Source organism: Jaculus jaculus, chromosome 9 (assembly GCF_020740685.1).
Source record: "Jaculus jaculus isolate mJacJac1 chromosome 9, mJacJac1.mat.Y.cur, whole genome shotgun sequence".
Classification (NCBI taxonomy): domain Eukaryota; kingdom Metazoa; phylum Chordata; class Mammalia; order Rodentia; family Dipodidae; genus Jaculus; species Jaculus jaculus.
Genome location: NC_059110.1, coordinates 46,279,537 through 46,307,224, shown reverse-complemented (window position 1 = coordinate 46,307,224; position 27,688 = coordinate 46,279,537). Strand labels below are relative to the sequence as shown.

The following is a 27,688-nucleotide window of genomic DNA, read 5'->3' as shown; positions in this document are numbered from 1 at the left end:
ATGGCCTCTGGACAAGCTCTGGAGAACACAAATCTGCCTGAAGTGTCCACTGTCTTCTCTGCCCTCCATGAGCTCTGGCCAAAAAGAGGTACTACAGCCATGGGCTCTTCTTCAGTGCTTAAACTCAGACTAAGGGTAGTGGCTGCTTCCTACTTTTTGTTTTATTATTATGTTCTTTGGAATTTTCTATTACCAGCCTGAATTTGTTTTTCAGTCTCTAACTGGAACTGTCAGTTACTTACCTCTCTTTGTTCTGATTTGGGCACTAATTCATTTCATGCATGAAAAATCCATGACTGGGGCCTGGAGAGGTGGCTCAAGGGTTAAGAGAGATGCTAATTAATCACTGAGGGTGTGAGAGTTGCTGAGACCACATGTGCTCAATAATCCAGAAACCTGGCTTTTAAAAAAAAATGACGGGCTGGAGAGATGGCTTAGCAGTTAAGCGCTTGCCTGTGAAGCCTAAGGACCCCAGTTCGAGGCTCGGTTCCCCAGGTCCCACGTTAGCCAAATGCATAAGGGGGCGCACGCGTCTGGAGTTCGTTTGCAGAGGCTGGAAGCCCTGGCGCGCCCATTCTCTCTCTCTCCCGCTATCTGTCTTTCTCTCTGTGTCTATCGCTCTCAAATAAATAAATAAAAAATTTTAAAAAAATGGCTCGGCATGACTACATACACTTGTAATACCAGTCACAGGGGCACAGACCAAAAGATCACTGGGGTGGCTGTTTTAATTAATGATATAGAACTCAAATGTCCTCAAAATGCCCACATTTTAAAGGCTTAGTCGCTGGCCTTTGGTGCTTAGTCGCTGGCCCAGAGAGTTTGGTCAAGATTAAATTTGTAGTAGACTGATATGCTTGGCTAAAGACATGGGACTGAGAAGATGGTAAAACCTTATGGAGGTGGAACCCAGTGGAAGTTAGGTCCTGAGAGTGCATCCTTGAAGGGGACACTGAGACCCACCCTGCTCTTTCTGTGCTTTTCCTCCAGACTCCCAGGAGGTGAGCAGCTGTGCTTCTCTACATGAACTGTGTCTCAGGACAAAGGTGACAGGACCAAAAAACCAGTCTCTGAAATCTCTGAATCTGAGCCCAAATAAATAATTTTTCCTGTTAACTTGGATACTTTGTGTATTTGTGTTAGTGATGGGAAATTGATGAATACAATACCTCACTTGGGAAGAAATTTTGAACAGACTTTGATTTTCAGGGACACCTAATCTCAAATTAATAGCATAGAGAAGCAGAGAAAAGTCTTAAGACATAGTTTCCTCAAGTCTACTCCCACTGTTTCCCAACACCTAAACGTGCTTTGCGCTCTTTCCATTCAAGCCTTCACCCACTTCTCTCTCCTCTGGGATCTCCAGTTTCCCTCTGATTACTGAAGACATGTTTTCCTCTAGATCTCCATGGTCAACTCTGAGTCAGGACCCAACATCCACTACTCATTTATTTTTTATTCCTGGAAAAATTAAAGCCTACTTGCTACCAGTCTCCTAATACAGTACATAAATCATTAATTATGAACTTGAGTTATTTTAAAAGCATTTCCTAGGCCCATTAGACTAGAGCTGAAGGAGAAAATTGACACATCACAGTTGAATTTTAAAGATATGATACATTGGGATTATAAATATATTTATTACAATTCACTTTAAAATTCCACAGAAACAAAAACATGCAATTTGAAAATGAGATTATTTTCTTTTTGATAATTATTATTATTATTATTAACAACATATTTAGTATGGATACATCATGTGTTAGTACCCTCTTTTTCCTCATTCCTGCCCCCATTCCATGGGGTTGCTTCTCAGTGGGGTTGTAGGTATTCTCCATGGGGTTGTGATTTATGCATGGGAGCAGCAGTCAGTTATTTGCAGGGAGAGGGAATATCTTTGGGCATGATGCCTCAACCTGTGGCTTTTACAATCTTTTTGCACCCTCTTTGGCAAAGTTCCCTGAGCCTCTGTAAGTGAGTTTTAAGTCTGCTTTAGTGAAGAGCTCTTAGGAGCTTCTGGATATCTGCTTTGGTAGGTGTTGAGTATCCTCAGGGTCTGTCTCTGACACCCTGGTGCTGATTATCAGGCTCAGGATGGAAGCAACACTCTTACTTGTCTCCCCCATTCCCCTGTGGTTTCAGCCGTGGCATGGTTTATCTCTTCTGGTCTATGTACCTTCTGAAAAAGAACAGGTTCTCCAATGGAGAGTGAAGTCAGCATCATTTAAATGGGATAAGCATTATCAATTTAGGGAGAATTTGATATATGTAAACCCACTTTTGGGATTTCACCATGGAGCATTGTCTTGCCTGATTTCAGGATCCTACTGCCTCAGCCTAACAACTAATGGTATTAGAGGTGAGCTCCACTATGCCCAGCTACGGAAACACTAATGCTCTGAAAGTAACATCATGCAAGGCCTGTGCTTGGGTATGATGCAGATGGAAAATCTAGTGTTTGGTACTGGAAACATGCACAAATGTGTGGGTCAACACATACTTAGCCATAATTACAGAATAATCAAGACAGGCCAAAAGAGTATGAAGGATCCTGAGCTTCTTGTTGGGTCTCCAAGAGTCTCTAGAGTCTAAGAGGTCTGTGCTTTCAACTGCTTGTCATGTTTCTGAAAAGTAAAGCTGCCTTGAACTAGCTGTGTAGCAGTAGATGACTTGATCCTCTTGCATCAAACTTGTGAGTGCTAGGATTACAAATTTGAGCCAACACTCCCAGTTTTTGTGTTTGGTCATGTATGCTAGGCAAGAACTCTACCAAATGAGCTACATCCCTAACCGTTCAATGTAGTTTTACCAAACATCTAAAAATAAGTGAACATAACAAGTCTGTCAGGAAAAGAGGTTGGACTACAGCACACAGTCATCTCAGAGTTCCATGACTTCTGTTGGACACCAGAAAGTTCAGGTTAGCCAGTACCCCTATGGTGGCCACTGAGAAGGAGCCCAGTTCAAGTACAGGCCCCTGGGGGTATGAATTGCCTGGACCCTGGGATGTCATCATGCTATGGCCTGGCAGGGATCAGGAGCTCTATTGAGTATGACTGTGATCTCTACCCTGTAAATAGTGTCCCTTCATATGCCAATGCCCTGAGGAGTATCACAAAGTCCAGGAGCTGTGAATTCCAATAGGCTCCTTTCTCCCTTGCTCAGGGGGTAATCATCTGGATCTGTAAGCTTCAAATAAATTCCCTTCCTCCATAACTGTACCTCATTTACAAGTTCATCCCAACAACCTAAGGCTGACTACTACAGAATTGGTATTATGAGTAAGGTATAATGGTTGAGATGAATCTGACCATGTGTATCTGGTCTTTTGGAACTTCTGTGTTGGAGGAGAGGGAAACTTGGTGCTTGCAACTAGAGATGCCTTCCAAATTAGTAAGCCTAGTATCATGGACTATTCTGATGAGAGTTTGAAAATGCTAAGCACAGAGAGCATTGTATTTGTAGTCTTGGTTTATGAACTTGGAGGTTTGGATTATGAACTTCCTAAGGGGAAGGAAAAATGACCAAAAATAAATAAATAAACTTTGTTGGAACTGAGCTACTGACATAAGGGCTGTGTTCTTCTGCCCAGGCTCAGAGAGTTTGGTCAAGATTAAATTTGTAGTAGACTGATATGCTTGGCTAAAGACTTGGGACTGAGAAATTTAAGATTTGTGATCAGAGAAACTCAAAATTTACCAAAATTTACTGATTTAGAGACTGGCTGCTGAAGCTGCTATTGTCAAATACATTAACACTGGGAAGGAAGATGGCCCAACTGATTTATATTAAAACAATGGAAAATGCCTGAGATATCCCACACCAGAAAGCTACATGATAGAAATGCCAAAGGACCCATGATCAATTCCCCAGGATCCATGTAAGCCAGATGCACAAGGCAGCACATGCATCTGGAGTTCGTTTGCAGTGGCTAGAGGCCCAGGCATGCCTATTCTTGTTCTCTCTCTATCCACCTCCTTCATCTCTCAAATAGATAAATAAAATAAAATATTTTTTAAAGAGGGTGAAAGAAAGGGTGAGGAGGAAAAGGAGAAGGAGGTGGTGGTGGTAGAATAAAAGGAAGAGGAAGATAGGAGGAGAAAGAGGATGAAGATGAAATAAAGAAGTGGGAAAAGTGGAAAAGGAGTTGTTGTACCAGGTACAAAAGGCAGGTGACCCAGATGGAAGGAAAAGAGTCTCATCTGGCCTTGGGGTCTTGGTCTGGCCTTGATGGCCAAAGCAGGAATTGTTTTAATTAGAGGGTGCACTGGGCACAGCTGCAATGGAGTTGTCCAGACTCCGGGGCATTCTGGTGTTCATGGCATGGAGCACCATGACCCAACTCCACCCTGCTCTACAGTTCTCAAGGCAGTGACCACGGAAATGTCTCAGCCAATTCAACAACCAGGCTGCACAGTTCCTCAGGGGTTCCAAAAGGTGTTCAAAAGTGGAAGGCATTGTGGCAGACCACCCACAGATATCTGTATCCACAGACACTGATAAAAGAACCACCAGGAGAAAGACCCACCAGCCACCAATACCCCTGCCAGCCCCACTACTGCTACAGCTGTTGTGGGGTCAAGAAGACCTTTCCCCACCTCACAAGTTTCCCTGTTTCATCTTGAGGGATACCTGCTCACCTTGGCCAACAAGCAACATCAAGGTAGCTGCAGTAAGATGAGGAGGGTTAAAGTCCTTGAAGAAGAAGAAAAAGTACTTGGTGGAAGCCTACATTGCCCTTCTGTCTGCCAGGCCTGTTCTCTCTGCTGCTCCCTTTCTGTCCTTCTCCACTTCCATGTTGTCAATCCCAGCTCTTCCTTCTGGGCCCCAATTCTGTCTGTCCCTCAACCTTCCCTTATCCCAAACATGCCCCCAGTCACCATTTCTTATTCCTACATTCTCTCCTTTCTTCCTCTCCCTCCTGAAAAGGCCAGTTCCCATTTGGGAGTGACTCTGAATGGCAATGCAACCACTATCTATTGGGCTAGTTCTGTACCGCCTCCCCTTTCCCACCTCCCCACACCCCCTCAGATATGTTCTAAATGCTGAGACCAATGGGGTCTATAGCACCTTCCAAGGCTCAGGGAACTTTGTGGAAGAGGTGGCAGAAAGCATATAGGAGTCAGAGGCTGGGGGGAGTGCAGTGGAATGTGTTCCTGTGGACATGACTTGGTCTTTGCACTCAAGCAGTCGTAGCTGCCGTGATGATCAGCAGTGACCTGCACAACAGGAGGCCATCCTTCTGTCAGGGGGCGGGGAGGATCTCAACAGGCCATTTCTTCAGGCCTCAGGTTGTTGCACACTAGGAGTAACGAGACCTTGTGAGCCTCACTAAAAGGACCTAAGTTGTCATAGGTAATCAAGGAAGTTAAGAATTACCAATGACCTTATGCATCCTCGGGTGTGGATTCCAACTCTCTGTGTAGCTAAGGATGACTGAGTTTCTGACTCTCTTACCTTCCATCTCATGTGCTAGGATTAGGAACTTTGTGCTACCATGTCCAGTTTATGCAGTGCTGGATATCAATCCCAGGGCTTTGCATACGTCAGCCATGCTCGCTACCACATGGCTGCCTCCCCAGCACTTCAACATGCTTTTACCAGATGAGTAAAACGAAATGAACAGAACCTGCCTTCCAGAAAAGGATCTTGGGTTGCATCATCCAGTCACTCCAGGACCCCCATGGCCTCTCCTGGACACTGAAAACTGCAGTGGAATCAGGAAACAAAGGTTGTCCCAGGTCAAGTACACACAAACACACACACACACACACACACTCACTGAAGAGGCCTGTGGGCTCTAAAGGGTCTCAGCTGCCTGTGCAAGTTCTGTAGCTCCTCCTCTTTCCACTCCCCACACCTCCTCCACCTGACCCTTTACTCTTCAAGCCTTCCTCCTGCCAGAGGGAATCTCCATTCCTAGTGGACATAGATGCCTCTCTTCCTCTTTCCTTTCTCACCTCTCCTTTAGGCTCTTCCCCTAGCAACCCTCTCACAGTTTCTACCACAATGACTTATACTTCTCAATAGCAATCCAGGCTGATAGCTCTAGATCCCCAGTGACATGCAGTGACATTCAGAACACCCTTAGCTGGAAATGTGGGTGCTTTGCCTTTTCCACACAGCTACAGCCAGGAGAGCCTGGAAGTGCTGGCCACAAATGCTGCATTTTGAAACCATCATGGCATCAGCAGAACACTCTGTTCCCAGTGCTCCTCATCACTGGGTCCTGTGAGCACTGATCCTATGCTTTCATCCATGGAAGCACCATTCCTTCCTGGCACAGCAGTGGAACAATGAACACTACCTCTTCCCACAACCATTTTCAACTCTCTACCTGTTTCCAACACTTTACAAACCCAGGCCCCTTAGGGGGCCCCTTGCAACCTACCACCCAGAGTTACACACTGGAGCTGCCCTTCAGCCCACTTGTGAGTTGTTAAATACATAGCAGTGTGGGATTTCACACCTTCAGATGGACCAAGCTGTCCCAGCAGTAGCTGTGGGCCCAGCAACACCAGCAGCTCAGCTTCCCAATTAGAGCACAAAGCAACCTACATTTACAGGCACACCACAACCTGTTGGCTTTGGACCACCAGCTACCATCCAGCTGGCCAGTGGGAAGAAGTGAAGAAATACAACCCACACTTTCCCACCTACTCCTGCCTCATCAAAGCAGGACTGACAGACTCTGGGCTACAACACCCACTTCCTTCCCATACCTTCAATCCTACTTCAGGCTTCTTTTCAAAGCAGGACTATCAGCCTCTGTGGGGAAGCACCAATGCACTTCTGCCTTCACCCTTGCTGCAGGAGTAAGTGGCTCTGGGGACTTCAGATCACCTTAAACCTCCTATATGCCCAGCACATCTGCTATCATGGGACCTGCAGCCCCACCAAGTGGAGCAGGACCAAAGGAAACATCCAGTACAAGTTTAATTCCTGTGTCATTCTGAAGACTGGGTGCACACATCTAGTCACAGAAGGCATGCTACACACAGGAGTGCCAGCTGGCCTTAGACCAGAGGCACAAGGATCACCCACTGCCCTTCCTAGACTGATCACCAGTCAGTCTGATCCCATCTCCAGGGTAGTTGGCTCTATTAAAAAATAATCAAAGGACTATGAACTGTATATATTTGAACTACACAATTTGACAAATGTTAAAACATGCAGATTCCAAAGACTAGTTATCACAATTAATGCCATGATCATATAGGTCACTCCCACATGAACCCATCCCCCTGAATATGCTCTTCTTTCCCTTCTCCTCCATAAACTGCTGATAATATTCTTGAAAATACTTTGTAAAATGAGTGGCTGCATTTTGTGTTGGTATGTGTTTACCTTTCAAATAAATCTGAAGTGATTTATCACTACCAAAATAAAGTTTGATAATTCAGCAGTAAATCCATCTGGTCCTGGGCTTTTTTTGTGGGGAGACTTAATTTTTATTTATGTTTATTTGAGACAGAGAAGGGGGGGAATTAACCAGGACCTCCAGCTGCTACAAATTAACTCCAGGTGCATGTGCCACCTTGCACATCTGGCTTATGTGGGTTCTACTGGCAAATGCCTTAACTACTAAGCAATCTCCCCAGCCTAGTGAGGAAACTTTTAAAAAATTGTTTTATTTTTATTTATTTATTTATTTATTTGAGAGCAACAGACAGAGAAAAATAAGGAGAGAGAGAGGGAGAGAATGGGCACTTCAGGGCCTTCAGCCACTGTAAATGAACTCCAGACACATGCACCACTGTGTGGATCTGGCTTATGTGGGTCCTGGGGAATTAAGCCTCCAACGGAGCTCCTTAGAAATGTTACCAACCCCATAAAGATCAGATTATTCCATGCAGGTGGACCATAGGATAAAAAAAAGAAAGAAATCTTCCAAAGTCACATGCAGCATTCTGTTGTGGAGTGGAGGGGAGCTCATGGGCCCCCTACCCTCCATGACCACTAATAGGCAGTTAAGGGTAGCTGGGTGGGGGTTACACAAACACATCATTCACTAAGGATCTAGGGACATTTAATGGTTGCTGGAGGAGGGGGATACCTTATCTTTAGTGTAGACACTGGCAAGGTGCCATCATCCTATGATCCATTGCTCATGTTCACTTAGTACCCTAAACCTCTTTGGGTCACAAAGAGAAATTCATGCCAATGAAAGGGAACTTGGGACTGGATGGGAAGAGAGAAAGGGTTCTGAAACAGTAGGAAAGGATAATAGAGGGCTATTGCAGGTGAATATGAATAATCTATATGATATACACATACTAAAATGTCACAAAAACATTAATAGCTATGATATATGTTAATAAAAATAAATAAGTAATGGGCTGGAGAGATGGATCAGTGGATAAGCGCTTGCCTGTCAAGCCTAAGGACCCTGGTTCGAGGCTTGATTCCCCAGGACCCATGTTGGCCAGATGCACAAGGGGCACATGCGTCTGGAGGTCCTTTGCAGTGGCTAGAGGCCCTGGTGTGCCCATTGTCTATCAATCTATCTTCCTCTTTCTCTCTCTGTCTGTCACTTTCAAATAAATAAATAAAATAAATAAATAAATAAATAAGTGAGATCTAATAAATTGAAAATGCAATGCATGGGCTGGGGAGATTTATCTGTGGTGATAAGCACTGCTTGCAAAGTCTGTTGGCCTGGGTTTAATTGCCCAGTATCCACATAAAGACAAATTCACAAAGAGACACATAAATCTAGAGTTTGTTTGCAATGGCAAAAGGCTCTGGTATGCCCATTCTCTTTCTCTCATTCCCTCTTGCAAATAAATAAAAGTAGAAAAAACAAAGCTTATGAAAATATAATACAACTTGAGGAAGTAGGTATACTTCAAGTTCCATATTAAGAAAATATTATCTCCACATTTTATATGCTAGGAGATAAAGTACCAGATCATTTCCTTAGATGGAGACATACATATGTATGAACATGTATGTGTGTGTGTGTGTGTGTGTGTGTGTGTGTGTGTGTGTGTATATAGTTTAAGAATTTATTGCTCTTTTCCTTTAAAAACAGGGTTAGTTCTTCAAGATAGGTTTGACTCAAACTCCTGGAGGCAAGCGACACTTCCACTTCAGTCTTCCTGGAAGCTCAGCTTACAGGCATGGGCCATTGTGCCTACCTCTTGTCCAGTTCTTCCTTTGCTTCTTGGTTACCTGAGTTGTTTTTTCAGAAAGCTAATGCCTTAGTCAACTCTTCAGGGGTTAGGGGGCACCATTCAAGTGATCCAAACGGGCCTTCAGAACATGTCAGTTCCAATTTGCTCCATTCATATGAATCATCCTCCCCTGGGTACAACTCAGGGTCCACATCAGTCTCCAGATCAGAACCACAAGGCTCACATCCTGTCAAAGGTGGATCGTCAGAAGTGCTCATGGCACTCGGAGTTTCTTTTTCAAATCTGGATGCCAGGCCATCCTTCTTCACCACAGTCGATTTCATCAGGTAAGTGCCACAGGTTCCTGCACAGACCTCCTGCCCCTTCACTCTCAAGGCCCCAGGGGTCCCCTGCAAGCACTTCTCTGCCCCTATAGGAATGGGACTGGAGACTCAATCTCCATTCTGCTGGATCACACCCTGCATGGAAGACTGAGTAGTGTCGTTTCCAGTGACGCATGGGTTCATTTCTGCAGATGTTTTATTTTCCAGACTGATGTCTGCTCAGTGATGGGAAAATGCTCAGTGGCTGGTGGCGAAGACCTGCAAACTCTGAACCTGAAGCTGCTCTAGCCTGGAGACATATATTTTACAAAATGAACACTATAATTCCTACAACTAAAACTCACAATTCATTAATACTTTCTGATGGTAAACCAGATCCTCCTCAGTCAAAGCCAACATCTTTTATTTAAATTTAATTAATTAATTAATTAATTTTTTGAGAGAGAGAGAGAGAGAGAATGACACAGGGATAGAAAGAGATAGTGAGAGAGAAAGAAGATGGGTGCACCGGGACCTCCAGCCACTGCAAACGAACTCCAGATGCATGTGCCACCTTGTACATTTGTCTTACTTGAGTCCTGTGGAATCAAACATGGGCCTCAAGGCAGGCAAGCACCTTAGTTGCTAAGCATCTCTCTAGCCAAAAGCCAATATCTTATCAGGTGGAACAACTCAGTTCCCTAATAGAAACAAAAATAAAATGGTCAGAATGGTGTATTTCTGCAATGCCAGCACTTGGGAGGTTTAGGAAGAAAGATCTCTACCAGTTCAAGGCCAGTCTGAGATACATAGTAAGTGCAAGGTCATGCTGGGTGACACAGCAAAACAGCATCTCAGGAAGAAAAAGTTACTAAATCCACTGCTACTTAGCACTGTTGTAGATATTTGGCAAAAAAAAAAAAAAAATCTTAACAGTATGAAGTAATTAAAAGCATAATACTTGGGGAAAAAAAGATAATATTCTTCCTTTTCTGAGTGAAATAATTATATATGTGCAAGGAATTAATAAGTAAGCTACAATAATTTGATAATTTAATGAAGTAGCAGGTTAAAAGTTATCATAAAAACAGCTTTCACATACACAAAATCTAGCTAAAGCCCTACTTATAAGAGCCAAGGTACATATATATGAACTTTAACTGATATTGACATGGCCACATTAATGTACATGTACATTTCAAGAAGTAAACTTATCAGAGGTACACAAAATCTACATTAAGTCACTAGTGATACTTCTATATATTAAAACATACAATTCAGCTGGGCGTGGTGGTGCACTCCTTTAATCCCAGCACTCGGGAGGCAGAGGTAGGAGGATTACCATGAGTTCTAGACCACCCTGAGACTCCATAGGGAATTCCAGGTCAGCCTGGGCTAGAGTGAAACCCTACCTTGAAAAACCAAAAACAATTTAAAAAGAATAAATAAATAAAATATAAAATTCAGCCTCAATATTTAATATATTCAAATCAGAAGGTGGGTCACAAACATGAAGTTAAAACATGTATGTGTATTTAATGGTTTGTGGAAATTTAATGTAGGATGAAGTCAGTAGCATCTCATATCATCAGGGGAAATGAACATACTTAAAATGGTGGTATTGGGGCTGCAGAGATGGCTCAGTAGTTATAAGGACTTTCTTGCAAAGTCTGATGGCCTGAGTTCAATTCCATAGTACCCAAACATAAAAAGTTCTACATGCACTTGGAGATTTTTGCCCTGAAAAAGAGGCCCTAGTTGCCCTAGTTGCTCAGTCTCCCTTTCTCTCTGTCTCTGTCTCTGTCTCTGTCTCTGTCTCTGTCTCTCTCTCTCTCTCTCTCTCTCTCTCTCTCTCTCTCTCCTTGCTAATAAATTAAAATATTATTTCAAATCTGGTATTGTCCTAATTCTGCAGAAGATAAAATGTAGCCCATTCTTAATATCATATGCCAAAGCAAATGCTAAGCTGATTTAAAAAAAAATGCTAATGAACTCATGCATTTAAACTCCAAATTGGGACACTGGAGAGATGGCTTAGTAGTAAAGAACTTGCTTGAAAAGCCTAAAAGCCTGGCTTTGATTTCCCAGAACCCATGTAAAGGCAGATACACAAAGTGCATCTGGAGTTCATTTTCAGAGGAAAGAGTCCCTGGTCCAACCATTCTCTCTCTCTCTCTCTCTCTCTCTCTCTCTCTCTCTCTCTCTCTCTGTGTGTGTGTGTGTGTGTGTGTGTGTTTGTGTCTCTTTCAATCTCTTCTTGCAAATAAATAATTAGAAAACATAAAGTCTAAATGATTAAAATAGTTATTATACATGATGCTCACAATTAAGTTAAGCCATAGCTAAATTGTAATGTTACTGGAATAGGAAATCTTCCTGGCTATCATTCATACTCAGAAAGTCTTTTTAAAAAATCATACAATTTTGCATGACAAAAACATAACCAAATGGGAAAAATATCTCAAATCTCTACCAAAGAAAACAGTTCATAACATAAGTCTGAAACTTACTCCTAAAAGTTTGAGGGGGGGAAGTCCAAAAATTCTATAAATTGAACTATAATTCCAAGTGTGGTAGTTTGAATTAGGTGTTCCCCATAAATTCATGTGTTTTGAATGTATGACTCCCAGCTGATGGCAATTTGGGAGGTAGAAGCTTTCTTTCTTTTTTTTTTTAATTTATTTATTTGAGAGTGACAGACACAGAGAGAAAGACAGATAGAGGGAGAGAGAGAGAATGGGCACGCCAGGGCTTCCAGCCTCTGCAAACGAACTCCAGACGCATGCGCCCCCTTGTGCATCTGGCTAACGTGGGACCTGGGGAACCGAGCCTTGAACCGGGGTCCTTAGGCTTCACAGGCAAGCGCTTAACAGCTAAGCCATCTCTCCAGCCCGGTAGAACCTTTCTTGAGGAGGTTTGCTGTTGAGGAAAGTCTTAGGGATGTTATATCAAGTTCAGCCTCTGCTCATGCCATGACTTTCCCTACTTTCATAAAGCTTCTCCTCAAGACTATAAGCCAAAGTAAAAATCTTTTCCCCATCAGCTGCTTTTGGTCAGGTGTTTTATCATAGCAACAAGAAGGTAACTACACCAAAAAACCAGTACTAGAGGAGTAGGGTTGTTGCTGCTGGAAAACTGACTGGTTTTTAGCCATGTGGAACTGGTTTGCCCAAAGAATATGCAATTATTTGAAACCTCAGCCTTACAGTGCTGAAGGCAGAATTTGATCCACCATTGTGGTCATAGTTGAAAGAACAAAATGCAGTAAGAAATGTGGACCATGAGGTTTGGCTTATGAGGGAAGAAAGAACATGATCAAAAATGAGAAAGAGATCCCTTGCTCTGGAGTGTGTGAGTAGGTCAGATCTCCCTTTTTCTCCCCTCTCCTCCCAGTTCTCTGGTCCCATGCAGTTTCCCTGCTGCTGGCTTGGAGCTACTTGGACCCTGTAAGCTTGCTGCAGAAGCAGGCCCCTTGCTCCATCTTCCTGATTTAAGGGCCCCTGGGTCCCCAATTCCTGGTTCCCTTGCTTGACAGGGTTCACACACAGGATAATTAGGCCAGATATCCCTGTTCACCCCACTTCTCCCAGTGTTCAGGCCTTTTGCTGTGGTTCCCTAATGAACTGGCCCATGGGTACCCAAATCCCTACTCCCCTGGGTCAGAAGTTGCATGGGCCACTGTAGGAGCTGACCTCTTGCTACCCAGCTTCCTGGATCCTGGTTCACCAATGCCTGATCCTTGTGTACTGAAGAGAAAGCGCAAATGGAGTGAGTAGGCTAGAGCTCCCAGTTACCCACATCCCAGTTCCCAAGATATCTTTGATGTACCCGCAATCTCCATAATCTGGACATTTGTGGTTATAACCTGTTTGTACACCAATCCTATTCACATTTAAAACAGAACATCCTCTGAAGATCTTAAAAGAACAAATGCTGGAATTCCTCTCAATAAAATAAAACATTTCCCCAAGATGAATAGATCACAATGCAAATAAAACAATGAAAGCCAGAAAACTGAGAGATCCTCCACTAAGGATGCCTAGTCCCATAATGGAAGCCTCCAATGAAATCATTGAGAAATCAACATAAATTCAATTCCCTAATGAAAATATGACAACCAATGTGACCCTGATCAAAAGAATTGCTGAATTGGAAGCAAGCCATCAAAGGACTACATATCATATCAATGAAATTGAGCAGAATTATCTCTTAGAGCACTCAGCTTTTGAAAGTAGGCTTAACTTAATAGAAGAAAATACTAGAAGCCTCAAAAGAGATATAAATGAATTGAAGGTGAGCCAACAAATGAAAAATCTCAATAACCAATGGATTAAGCTTAATGAAGACTTAATCAAATCCAAGAATGGATTCCAAGAAGCATCCAGAAAATCAGAACTCAAACTAAAAACACACCTAAAAAAAGAGATGAACATGATATAAAATAACACATCATAATATAAAAATCAAACAGAGTTTATAAAAACTTCTCTAACAGAGGCACTCATGTAGAAGAAAGTAACCTTTGAGCTGGAAGACAAGACAGAAAAAATTGATTGGGAGGCCAAAAACATTGCTAAATTCAAAAAATCATGTGAACAGAATACAACAGAACATTGAACCCTAAAATGACCAAACATCCAGATCATGAAAATACAAGAAGGAGAGAAAATCTAGGCCAGAGGCATAGAGAGCATATGCAACAAAATTATTGAAAAATTTCCCAATCTCAAAAAAGAGGCCCATCCAGACACAAGAAACACACAGAAAACCAGACAGGACTAAAGAATAAACTCTCCAAAGCACATGATAGTTAAAACTGTTAGCAATGAAAACAAAGAAAGAGTGCTAAAAGCAGCAAGATAGAAACGATTCACTACATAAAAAGGCAATCCAATCCCATCAGAATTACCTCAGATTTTTCAGTGGAAACCCTGAAATACAGAAGGGCCTGAAATGGAACACTTCAAAGTCTAAAAAACTATGACTTCCAACCCAAGCTACTGTACCCAGCAAAAGAATCCCTCATAATAGATGGTGAAGGAAAACTTTCCATGAAAAAGTCAACTTTGTGATTATATAAGCACAAAGCCATACCTACAGAGAATACCTCAGGGAAGACACCACTCAGGAGAGTCAAACAACCAATCTTATGAACCTGCAAGAAGAAGAAGTTCACAATAACCAAAACCAGACCAAGTTCAAAAAAAGCACAAAACATAACGAAGCACCAAATCCCATAACTCAACCCATCAGGGCAGGGATTAAATCAAACCTCATAGTTATAACCTTAAATAGTAATTGTCTTAACTCACTCACAAAAGACACAAATTAAAAGAGTGGATAAAAAAATGGATGCTTCTATGCATTGTCTTCAAGAAACCACCTTACACAGACACCTCCTCAGTAAACACAGACACCTCCTCAGGGAGAAAGGATAGAAAAAGATAGTCCAAGCAAATGGAAATTTAAAAAAAAAAAACAAGAAGATGTTGCTATATTAATATCTGATAAAATAGACTTCAAACCAAAAGTAATTGAAAAGGACAAAGAATACCATTTCTTTAATTTTTAAAACTATTTTATTATTTATTTATTTGAAGGTGGAAGAGGCAGATAGAGAGAAAGAGAATGGGTGTGCCAGGCCCTCCAGCCAGTGCAAATAACCTCCAGATGCATGTACCCCTTTATGCATCTGGTTTGTGAGGGTCCTGGGAAATCAAACAGGGATCCATAGGCTTTGCAGGCAGTATGTAAATGCCTTAACTACTAAGCCATTTCCTCATCCCACAAAGCCAATTTATATTCATCAAGAGAATGATTAGACATGAGACCATCACAATCATAAATCTATATGAAACAAACATAGGTCCACCAGAGTTTATGAAAATTAAACCTACTTGACAACAAAACAAAAATAAACACCAACAAGATCATAGTCAAAGACTTCAATACTCAACTATCATCATTAGACAGATTACCAAAGCAGAAAATCAACAGGGAATAATAGAGCTCAACAATACCATACATCAACTAGACCTAACAGACATCTACAAAACTTTCTACCTCAACTCTACAAAATACACATTCTTCTCACCAGCCACAGAATCTTCTCCAAAATAAACCATATATTAAGCCATAAAGTATGAATCCATAAATTCAAGATAATTGAAATAACTTCCTGTATCATATCAGATCACAATGCTTTAAACCTAGAAATTAAAAACAAGAAACATATCAGGAACTTGACCAGTTCCTAGAGACAAAATAATCCATGTTTAAACAATGAATGAGTTGCTGAATAAACCAAAAAAGAAATTGTAAAATTCCTAGAATTGAATGATAATGACAACACAACTTACCAAAACTTATGGGACACAATGAAAGCAGTCCTAAGGGGAAAACTCATAGTCCTAAATGCTTTTAAAACAAAGACAAATAGAATGCCAACTTATAATTTAACCATCCACCTAAAGGCATTGAAAAAGCAGAAGAATCCAACAATAAGAACTCCAAACGGAAAGAAATAATCAAAATGAAAACAAATTAATGAAGTGGAAACTAAGCAATCAATTTCTTAAATTGATGAAATGAACAACTGATTCTTAAAAAAAAAAAATGATTGATAAACCCCTGGCCAATTTAATCATTCAAAAAAGGAGAAGGCTCAAAATAATGAAGTGAAAAATGAAAAAGGAGAAGACACAACAGACATCAATGAAATTGGAAGAATCATCAGGACATACTTCCAAAACCTCTACTCCACAAAATTGCACAATCTGGAAGAAATGGAAGAATTCCTAGCACATACCACCTACCAAAACTAAACTCAGAGCAGATTAATCTCCTAAACAAACCTACAACATCCATGGATATTGAAAAGGTAATAAAAAACATCCTCCAAAAATAAAAGCCCAGGACTGGATGGCTTCTCAGATGATTCTATCAAACTTTCATTGAAGAACTGAAGCCAATTTTTCTCAAACTGTTTTGCATAACTGTCAACGTCTAGCGCGTTGGGGTCCCTAGGTAAGGGTCATGACGCAATCAGGACACAGGGGATACAGAGAAGCTGAATCAAATGCAACTGCGTACTTTATTTTTAGCACTGTTCGTTTTTGTACAGAAAGTAATCAAGAAAGAAAGTCAGTTCATAACACCAGGTGTTGTTTTTTAAAACAGTTTTATAGCACACACAAAAATTGAGAGATAGTATAAATTCTTTCTTAATAATATTGAACAAAGTAGTGATGGTTTATATTCCCAATTAAACTTCAAAGTAACTCAAGCATGCAAAGCACCTTTATCAAAGCAGAAAACACATTCTCAAGAGCCCTGAGCTTAGGCAAAACATTCAGTCTTGTGGCCAAGAAGCATGCTTCTTATTGATTTAAGCTTGGTGAACTCCCATGTCCTCAGCTTCCCCTGCTCCAACGACACTCTGAGAATTGATTCTCATGCTTGGCCCATCTGAACCTCCTCAATTCCTCCTTTTTAAATTTATTATTATTATTATTATTTTAATTTTTATTAGTATTTTCCATGATTATATAAAAAAAATATCCCATGGTGATTCCCTCACCCCCCCAAACTCTCCCCTTCGAAATTCCATTCTCCATCATATTACATCCCCATCTCAATCATTGTACTTACATATATACAATATCAACCTATTAAATACTCTCCTCCCTTCCTTTCTCTTCCCTTTATGTCTCCTTTTTAACTTACTGGCCTCTGCTACTATTTTCATTCTCATGCAGAAGCCCAATCATCTGTAGCTAGGATGGACATATGAGAAAGAACATGTGGCACTTGGCTTTCTGGGCTTGGGTTACCTCACGTAGTATAATCGTTTCCAGATTCATCCATTTTTTTTTCAAATTTCATAACTTCATTTTTCTTTACTGCTGAGTAGAACTCCATTGTATAAATGTGCCACATCTTCATTATCCACTCATCACTTGAGGGACACTAGGCTGCTTCCATTTCCCAGCTATTATAAATTGAGCCGCCATAAACATGGTTGAGCACATACTTCTAAGGAAATGAGATGATTCCTTCGGATATATGCCTAGGAGTGCTATAGCTGGGTCATATGGTAGCTCAATCTTTAACTGTTTTAGGAACCTCCACACTGATTTCCACAATGGCTGGACCAGATTGCATTCCCACCAGCAGTGTAGAAGGGTTCCTCTTTTTCCACATCCCTGCCAACATTTATGATCATTTGTTTTCATGATAGTGGCCAATCTGACAGGAGTGAGATGGAATCTCAATGTAGTTTTAATCTGCATTTCCCTGATGACTAGTGACATAGAACATTTTTTTAGATGCTTATGTGCCATTCGTATTTCTTCCTTTGAGAATGCTCTATTTAGCTCCATAGCCCATTTTTTGATTGGCTTGTTTGATTCCTTATTATTTAACTTTTTGAGTTCTTTGTATATCCTAGATATTAATCCTCTATCAGACATATAGCTGGTAAAGATTTTTTCCCATTCTGTAGGTTGCCTCTTTGCTTTTTTCACCGTGTCCTTTGCAGTGCAAACTCTTTGTAATTTCATGAGGTCCCAGTGATTAATCTGTGTTTTTATTGCCTGAGCAATTGGGGTTCTATTCATAAAGTCTTTGCCAAGACCAACATATTGAAGGGTCCCCCCTACTTTTTCCTCTAGCAGTTTCAGAGTTTCAGGTCTGATGTTAAGGTCTTTAACCAATTTGGACGTAATTCTTGTGCATGGCGAGAGAGAAGAATCTATTTTCATCCTTCTGCAGATATATATCCAGTTTTCCCAACACCATTTGCTGAAGAGGCTGTCTTTTCTCCAATGAGTATTTTTGGCATTTTTATCAAATATCAGGTGGCTATAGCTACTTGGGCTTACATCTGGGTCCTCTATTCTGTTCCACTGATCTACATGTCTGTTTTTGTGCCAGTACCATGCTGTTTTTGTTACTATGGCTCTGTAGTATAGGTTAAAATCAGGTATGGTGATACCACCAGCCTTATTTATGTTGCTCAGTATAATTTTAGAATTCGAGATTTTTTGTGATTTCAAATGAATTTTTGGATTGTTTTTTCTATTTCCATGAAGAATGCTTTTGGAATTTTGATAGGGATTGCATTAAATGTGTAGATTGCTTCAGGTAACATTGCCATTTTCACAATATTGATTCTTCCCATCCAGGAACAAGGGATGTTTCTCCACTTTCTAGTGTCTTCTGCAATTTCTTGTTGAGTGTTTTAAAGTTCTCATTGTAGAGATTCTTTACTTCCTTGCTAAGGTTTATTCCAAGGTAATTTATTTTTTTGGAACAATTGTGAATGGGAGTGATTCTCTGATTTCATCCTCCGTGTGTTTGTTGTTAGCATATATGAACGCTACTGATTTCTGCATATTTATTTTGTATAGTGCAAAATGGCTGTAGGTTTTGATCAGCTCTAACAGTTGCTAGTAGAGTCATTAGGGTCCTTTATGTATAGAATCATGTCAACTGCAAATAATGATAACTTGATCTCCTTTCTAATTTGTATCCCTTTTATGTGTGTCTCTTGCCTTATTGCAATGGTTAAGACTTCCAAAACTATATTAAATAAAAGTGGGGACAGTGGACACCTTGTCTTGTTCCTGATTTTAGTGGAAAAGCTTCCAGTTTTTCTCCATTTAGTAATATGTTGGCTGTAGGCTTGTCATAAATAGCTTTCATTATATTGAGATATGTTCCTTCTCTTCCCAGTCTCTATAGGACTTTTATCATGAAGGGATGTTGGATTTTGTTAAATGCTTTCTCTGCATCTAATGAGATGATCATGTGATTTTTGTCCTTCAACCCATTTATATAATGTATTACATTTATTGATTTGCATATATTGAACTGTCCCTGCATCTCTGGGATAAAGCCTACTTAGTCAGGGTGAATGATCTTTTTGATATACTCTTGTATTCTGTTTGCCAATATTTTGTTGAGAATTTTTGCATCTATGTTCATGAGGGAGATTGGTCTGTAATTTTCTTTTTTTGTTCTATCTTTGCCTGGTTTTGGTATCATGGTGATGCTGGCCTCATAGAAGGAGTTTGGTAGAATTTCTTCTTTTTCTATTTCCTGGAAAAGCTTAAGAAGCAATGGTGTAAGCTCTTCCCTAAATGTCTGGCAAAATTCAGCAGTGAATCCATCTGGGCCTGGGCTTTTTATAGTTGGGAGATTATTGATAACTGTTTGGATCTCCATGTTTGTTATAGGTCTATTTAAGTGATTAATCTCATTTTGATTTAATATAGGTAGGTCATATAAATCAAGGAAATCATCCATTTCTTTCAGATTTTCATACTTTGTGGAGTATATGCTTTTATAGTATGTCCCTATGATTTTTTGAATTTCTCTCGAATCTGTTGTGATGTTACTCTTTTCATCTCTGTTTTTATCAATGTGTGTCTCTTCTCTCTTTCTTTTGGTCAGATTTGCTAAGGGTTTATCAATCTTGTTTATCCTTTCAAAGAGCCAACTCTTTGTTTCATTAATTCTTTAGATTGTTTTTTTTTGTTTCTATTTCATTAATTTCTGCCCAAATCTTTATTATTTCTTCCCATCTACTGATTTTTGGTTTGCCTTGTTCTTCTTTTTACAAGGCTTTAAGGTGAAGCATTAGGTCGTTTACTTGCAACCTTACTAATTTCTTAATATAGGCACTTAAGGCTATAAATTTACCTCTTAGAACTGCCTTCATTGTGTCCCAGAGATTTTGATATGTTGTGTTCTCATTATCGTTTGAGTCTATAAATTTTTTGATTTCCTTTTTGATTTCTTCATTGACCCATTCATCATTTAGTAGTGTATTGTTTAGTTTCCATGATTTTGTGTAGGCTCTATAGCCTTTCTTGCTACTGATTTGTAGTTTAATTCCATTGTGGTCAGACAAAATGCAAGGAATTATTTCAATTTTCCTGAATTTGTTAAGATTTGCTTTGTGTCCTAATATATGGTCTATTTTAGAGAATGTTCCATGTGCTGCTGAAAAGAATGTATATTCTGCAGCCTTTGGATGAAATGTCCTGTATATATCTGTTAGGTCCATTCCTTCTATGACCTCATATTGGCCAGATGCCTCTCTGTTTATTTTTTCCTGGGATGACCTGTCACTTAATGAGAGTAGGGTGTTAAAGTCACCCACCACCACTGTGTTTTGTGTTACCTGTGACCTTAATTCTAATAGTGTTTGTTTGATGAATTTGGGAGCACCCATGTTAGGTGCATATATGTTTAAGATTGTTATGTCCTCCTGTTGGAGTGTGCCCTTAATCAATATAAAGTGACTGTGGCAGTCCGGTCCACATTGCTGGTAGAAATCACCCAACCAAGAGAAGCTTCTGGGAAAAAGAGATTTATTCTGGCCTACAGGCTCAAGGGGAAGCTCCACGATGGCAGTGGAAAACGATGACATGAGCAGAGGGTGGACATCACCCCCTGGCCAACATAAAGTGGACCATAGCAACAGGAGAGCATGTCAAACACTGGCATGGGGAAACTGGCTATAAAGCCCATAAGCCCACCCCCAACAATACACTCCCTCCAGGAGGCATTAATTCCTAAATATCCATCAGCTGGGAACCTAGCATTCAGAACACCTAATTTTATGGGGGACACCTGAATCAAACCACCACAGTGACTTTCCTTATCTTTCTTGACTAACGTTGGACTGAAGTCTACCTTGTCAGATATTATGATAGCAACCCCTGCTTGTTTTCTAGGCCCATTTGCTTGAAACATGGTCTTCCAACCTTTCACCCTAAGATAATGTCTATGCTTTGTAGAAAGGTGAGTTTCTTGGAGACAAAAATTTTAGGATCCTGCTTTTTAACCCAGTCTGCAAACCTATGTCTTTTCGTTGGGGCATTGAGGCCATTGATATTTAGAGATATTATTGAAAGGTGTGTATTTATGTTTGCCATTTTTTTGTGTGTGTGTGGTTCTGGTTCTACCTGTGCTCTCTTGTGTTAACTAGTATTTGAGTATTGCTTGGTTTTTCTAGGTTCCTTATATGTGTGCTTTTCCTTTTGTTCAGCATGGAGGATTCTATCAAGTATTTTCTGTAGAGCTGGTTTTTTCTTCAAATACTCCTTTAACCTGCTTTTGTCATGGAATGTCCTTATTTCTCAGTCTATTTGAATGGATTGCTTTGCAGGATAAAGTAACCTTGGTTGACAGTTGTTATCTTTCAGAACTTGGAATATATCACTCCAAGCCCTTCTGGCTTTAAAAGTTTGTGTTGAATAATCTGCTGTAATCCTGGTGGGCTTGCTTTTGTAGGTAACTTGATTTTTCTCTCTAACTGCTTTCAATATTTTTTCTTTGGTTTGTGTATTTGGATGTTTGATTATAATATGGTGAGGAGAGGTTATTTCCAGGTTTTGTCTGGCTGGGGTTCTAAAGTCTTCCTGTATCTGCATTGGCACCTCTTTCCCTACTTGGGGGAAAGTTTCTTCTATGATTTTGTTGAAGACACCTACTATGCCTTTGGAGTAGAATTCTTCTCCTTCTACTATGCCCTGAATTCTTATATTTGATCTTTTCATAGTGTCCCAAATATCTTGAAGTTCCCACTTATACTTTCCTATTACTAAAATAGAAGACCAGGTGGCAGATCTGATACAGTTCAACAAAGAAGACAAACTTATAATTCCCATTCCTCCTGCTGTATGTACTAGACTTTGCATAAGAGATTGAGGATCCATACCATTAAGTTTATCAGCTAATATCTGTGCAATTTCAGCAGCTTCAGTATTAGGAAACATACTAGAGAATGTGCTTTAAATATTTTTCTGTAATTGCTCTATAAACTCCTTTGCAGAATTATTTCTAGATAAGTAGGGTTGAATTTGTTCCAATTCATATTCTGAACTATTATACATATAATCAGTTATACAAAATGTTGCAGAATTCCAATCACATCATAAAGTTACTTGTCTTTCCAACATGAGAACCTTCTTCCCTAATCAACCCACTGTTTGTTTTAAAATATCCATCTCTGTCTGTAACCTTGCATCAATTTGAGCTTGCTGAAGTCCCATGACCTCAGTTCCCCCTGCTCCAAGGACATTCTTAGAATTGATTCTCATGCTTAGCCCATCTGAACCTCCTCATATAACCAGAGACCAGAGAATACCCCCAACTCCTTTCTTTAAGCTAGCATCACCCTAATACCAAAAGCAGCAGAGATGTAACAAGAAAAGAAAACTATCAGCTGATATCTCTGAGGAATTTTGATGCAAAGATCTTGAACAAAATCCTTGCAAACCAAATTTAACAACATATTAAAAGCATTATTCTTGACCAAGCAGGCTTCATCCTAGCAATAAAGGGATGATTCAACATAATACACCACATAAATAAACTTAAACATAAGAATGGCATGATCATCTCAATTGATTCAGAGAAGGCCTTTGACAAAATACAACACCACTTCATGATCAAAACACTGGAAAGAATAGGCATCGAGGGTTTGTATCTCAACACAATAAAAGCTATATATAAAGCACCTAAAGCCCAGATAACACTTAATGGGGAAAAGTTTAAGGAGTTCCCATTGAGATCAGGAAAAAGGCAGGGGTGCCCACTCTCACTCTGCTCTTCAATATAGTACTAGAAGTACTAGTATAAGCAATGAGACAGGAGAAGAAATAAAAGGGATTCAAAGTGGAGAGGAAGAAGTCAAAGTTTGCCCTATTTGCAGATGGCATCATCCCGTACATAAATGACCCAAAAGTCTCCATCCCAAAACTTCTGAAGGTGATTAATTTCTTTAGTAACGTGGCACGATACAAACTCAGCACAGAAAAATCAGTAGCCTTTTGATATGCAAAGGACAAATATATAGAGAAAGAAATCAGTAAAGCTGACCCATTTTCAAAAGCAAGAAAAAATTAAATACCTTGGAATAACACCAACCATGAATGTGAGACTTACACAATGAAAACATTTTTTAAAAAGCACTCAAGAAAGAAATTAAGGTGGACTTGAGTAGACTGAAAGACCTCCCATGACCATGGATAGGTAGAATTAATATAGTGAAAATGATAATTCTACCAAAAGCAATATGCAGAATTAATGCAATGCCAATGAAAATTTTAGCATTATTCTTCACAGAGATAGAAAAATGATCTCAAAATCTATATGGAATGGCAGCAGCCCTTGAATATCCAAACATATCCTCAGGGAAAAAAAAAAAAAATATATATATATATATATATATATCTCACCATACCCAACCTAAACCTATATTACAAATCCATAGTAACAAAAACAGCAAGATACTAGCATAAAAACAGAAATATACATCAATGGAACAGAATTAAAGACCCAGACCTTGGTTAATATAACTACGGCTATTTGATCTTTGACAATGGTGCCAATAACATAGCCTGGAAAAAAAGAAAACAGCATCTTCAACAAATAGTGTTGGACAAATGGGATAACCATATGTATAAAAATGAAACTAGACCCACTTATCTCACCATATACAAAAGTCAAGTTCAGATGGATTAAACCTCAATATAAGACCTGAAACTTTTCTACTGGAATAAAAAAATAGGAGGAAGTCTCTAGAATATATGAATGAACAAATATTGAACAAAGCCCTAGTAGCTAAGGAAATTAAACAATCACTTAAACAATGGGATCTCATGCAGCTAAAAAGCTTTCACACAGACAAACATACCATAAGCAGAGCCAATAGATTACCACTGAATGGGATAAAATCTTCACCAGCTATACCACGGATAGAAGCCTAATATCTAGAATCTGTAAGAACTCAAAAAACTGAACAACAAAATATCAAACAACCAACTCCAAAAATGTGGGAGAGAACTGAATAGGGAGTTCTCAGAGGAAGAAATGCAAATGAGTATTGCACACTTAAGAAAATGTTCCACATCCCTAAGTATTAGTAAAATGGAAATTCAAAAAACATGAGATTATACCTTATTCCAGAAAGGATAGCAATCATTAAAATAATCTAACAACATGAGTTCAAGGCCACGCTGGTATTACATATTGAATTCCAGGTCAGCCTGGGCTGGAGCGAAACCCTACCTAAAAAAAAAAAAAAAAAAAAAAGTCTAACAACAACAAATGTTGGTGAGGATGTGAGGAAAGAGCAACCCTTATACACTGTTGGTGGGAATGTAAACTTGTACAACCACTATAGATATCAATTTTTTAGGAGAAAAGAAAGAAATTTAAATAGCTCTTAACTATGTGGCCAATTCATTTTTCACTTGTGTTTAAAAAATGGAAATTGAAATTATGCTAAGAGTTTTCATCCATCAAATTATCAAAGCATTCAGTTATTGACCCATGCTTCCATGTACAGTACAAGGAAAAAGTATTCTCAAGTATTGCTCTGGGAAATAAAAGCAGTATCATACACTGAGGGGCATTTAAAAGCATTTGGAAAAGTAGACACTTATCCTTGTCCCACCAATGTGATTTCTAAAATCAACACTGAATCTAGAAGAAAAGATACAAATGAGTTCAGCAGAAAGATGAGGCAAGACCATGAAGAGTCTGCACTCTAATGACTCTCACTCTCTCCAGGAAGATGAGATTTATGGCTATCTCCTCAGCTCTCAAGTCTCTGTATACTAGTAATAACCAAGAGAGCCAAGGCCATCATAGATCTACAGGGACATAAAGAATAATCATGGATTCCCTGGCCAAATTGAGGGGGAGAGGGAGTCTATTTACACATTGTTTCACTACATAACTTATCTTGTTCCAAAATAAATAGTTGGGATCAAATTCTCTCTCTCTCTCTTTTTTTTTTTTTTTCCTCTCACAGTCATGAAAGCAGAAAGTGCAATAAATTTCCCACTATGGTAGCAGGAAGATGATAATCAGTGAATGCAGTCATGCATTAGACCCCAGTAAAAGGAACAATATATTGACTACACTGCATGAGAGCAAAGGGCTAGGCAGTAACTAGTATAGTGACTGCCTGGGATGGATCAATCAATTTATCTATGTGTCTGTCTGTCTATCTATCTATCTATCTATCTATCTATCTATCTATCTATCTATCATCTATCATCATCATCATCATCATCATCATTGATCTATCTTATTTTTTCAGGTGGAATAGTCCTGTATCTGCCTATAAGGTAAGAGGTACCATAGAGGGAAATAGCAAGATATAAGAAAATCCTCAGAAATTTAATATCCCATAAGTTAACCTCACCTCTCATCTCAAATAGATAATCACAGACAAGATGGAATTTTGGGAGTATGGTGGGTAGATAATAGGGAATGACAGAAAGTGGTGAGTAGTCCTAATTATACCCATATATATTTAGATCTATTCATCTCATTAAATAATTATTTAAATAAAGTTCTGACTGTACATTGTTTCAAGCTCTGTGACGTAGTACATTAATTGCATCTGTCCTGTCAAGTGTGGTACTTTTATTACAGTACATTTAAAAAAGCCTCAGGTATGTGGTATATAGTTCAATAAATATTAGAGAGAGATGGGGAGGATGAGAGTGTATGCATTTCTACCTCCAGCAGAAAAAAGTGAAGATGAGGGTTTGCATTCACATAAAAGTTTCAGTAAAACACAGTCACAGCTTTACCTCAGATCTGGGTTAGCTTCCAGCCCCATGTCATAATAGATTCCAAGGAGATGTGAACCATAAGGACAGAAGCCTGCCCATCACCAGAAGGAGAACAAGTGGTTAACACTATGAAAACAGTTGGCAGACCAATTGTGGTGGTGTGAATGTAAAATGTTCCCCATAGCAGCATGAGTTTTAAATATTCTCGCTCACAACCTCAGCTTATGACAATATGGGTGGTGGAACTTTGTCAAAGGAGGGGTGTTCCTGGGGGTAGACTTTGGGAGTTAATTAGTCCAGTCCTACTGGGTATAATTAAGCTAGCTCACTGGGGCTACTTCTTTCCCCATCTGTCTTGCTCCTGTTGTGTTTCCCTGCCATAATTAAACTTATTATCAAAATTGAAAGGTGAAATAAAATCTTTCCTCCCATAAGCTGTTTCTGGCTGGGTGTTTTGTCCCAGGAACAATAATGTAACTGCAACACCAATGAATTCAGTTTAATGTCCATGAAGTGAACTTCTATGAAAAATTAGAGACTTGCCATAGCAGTCAAATTTTAGCAGGTGTGGTGGCAAGACCCATGATAGGGCATTTTCAAGTTATAAGACAAATTATGGTACTGTGAATCTTCAGCCACAAAACAGGAACCACATTATCTCAGTTCTCTTAAGTTTCTAAAGGCCAAACCTTTGTAACCAAGGAAAATTGACCTGGTTCATATACTGATGTCATGAAATGCTAATTTCTTGAAAAAGAATTGTAGTAGGTCAGGGATAAGGAACATGTTTAAGTGCGGCTGTAGGAAGCCTGCTGATTGGTCTACACAAGTTAACTAATTATATCATAAAGTGGCAATCCCGCTAGTAGAAAAATATGTTATGAAGAAATTGTGGCGTCTCACGCCGGACGTGCGGTATTGTAGGACAGATCAGACATTTTTTGATTCAGAGAAATAAATACCAACCATCTTGATGAGCAACAAGTTCAACTTCTGGCAGAGATGTATATTCTTATCGATGAAAATGACAGTAAAATTGGAGCCAACACCAAGAACAATTGTCATCTAAATGAAAACATTGACAAAGGATTATTACTTCGAGCTTTTAGCGTGTTTTTATTTAACACTAAAAATAAGCTTTTGCTACAGCAGAGATCAGATGGTAAAATTACCTTTCCAGGTTGTTTTACCAACAGTTGCTGTAGTCATCCGTTAAGTAATCCAGGCGAGCTTGAAGAAAACAATGCCATTGTTGTAAGACGAGCAGCACAGAGGCGAGGCGTTTAAAAGCTGAACTGGGAACACCCTCGGAAGAGGTTCATCCAGATGAAATGAAGTACTTAACGTGAATTTACTATAAGGCACAATCTGATGGTATCGGGGTGAACATGAAATTGATTATATTTTATTTTTGAGGAAGAATGTAACCTTGAATCCAGATCCCAATGAGATCAAAAGCTATTGCTATGTGTCAAAGGAAGAACTGAAAGAAATTATGAAAAAAGCAGCCAATGGTGAAATTAAGTTAACTCCATGCTTTAAAATTATTGTAGATACTTTTCTCTTTAAATGGTGGGATAACTTGAACCATTTAAATCAGTTTGTTGACCATGAGAAAATACACAGGATGCAAGTGCCTAAGTGA

At 39.6% G+C, this 27,688-nt stretch overlaps 1 pseudogene; it reads left to right on the top strand.

Moving 5' to 3' along the window:
* LOC101594522 lies at positions 1–27,688 on the top strand (annotated as a pseudogene).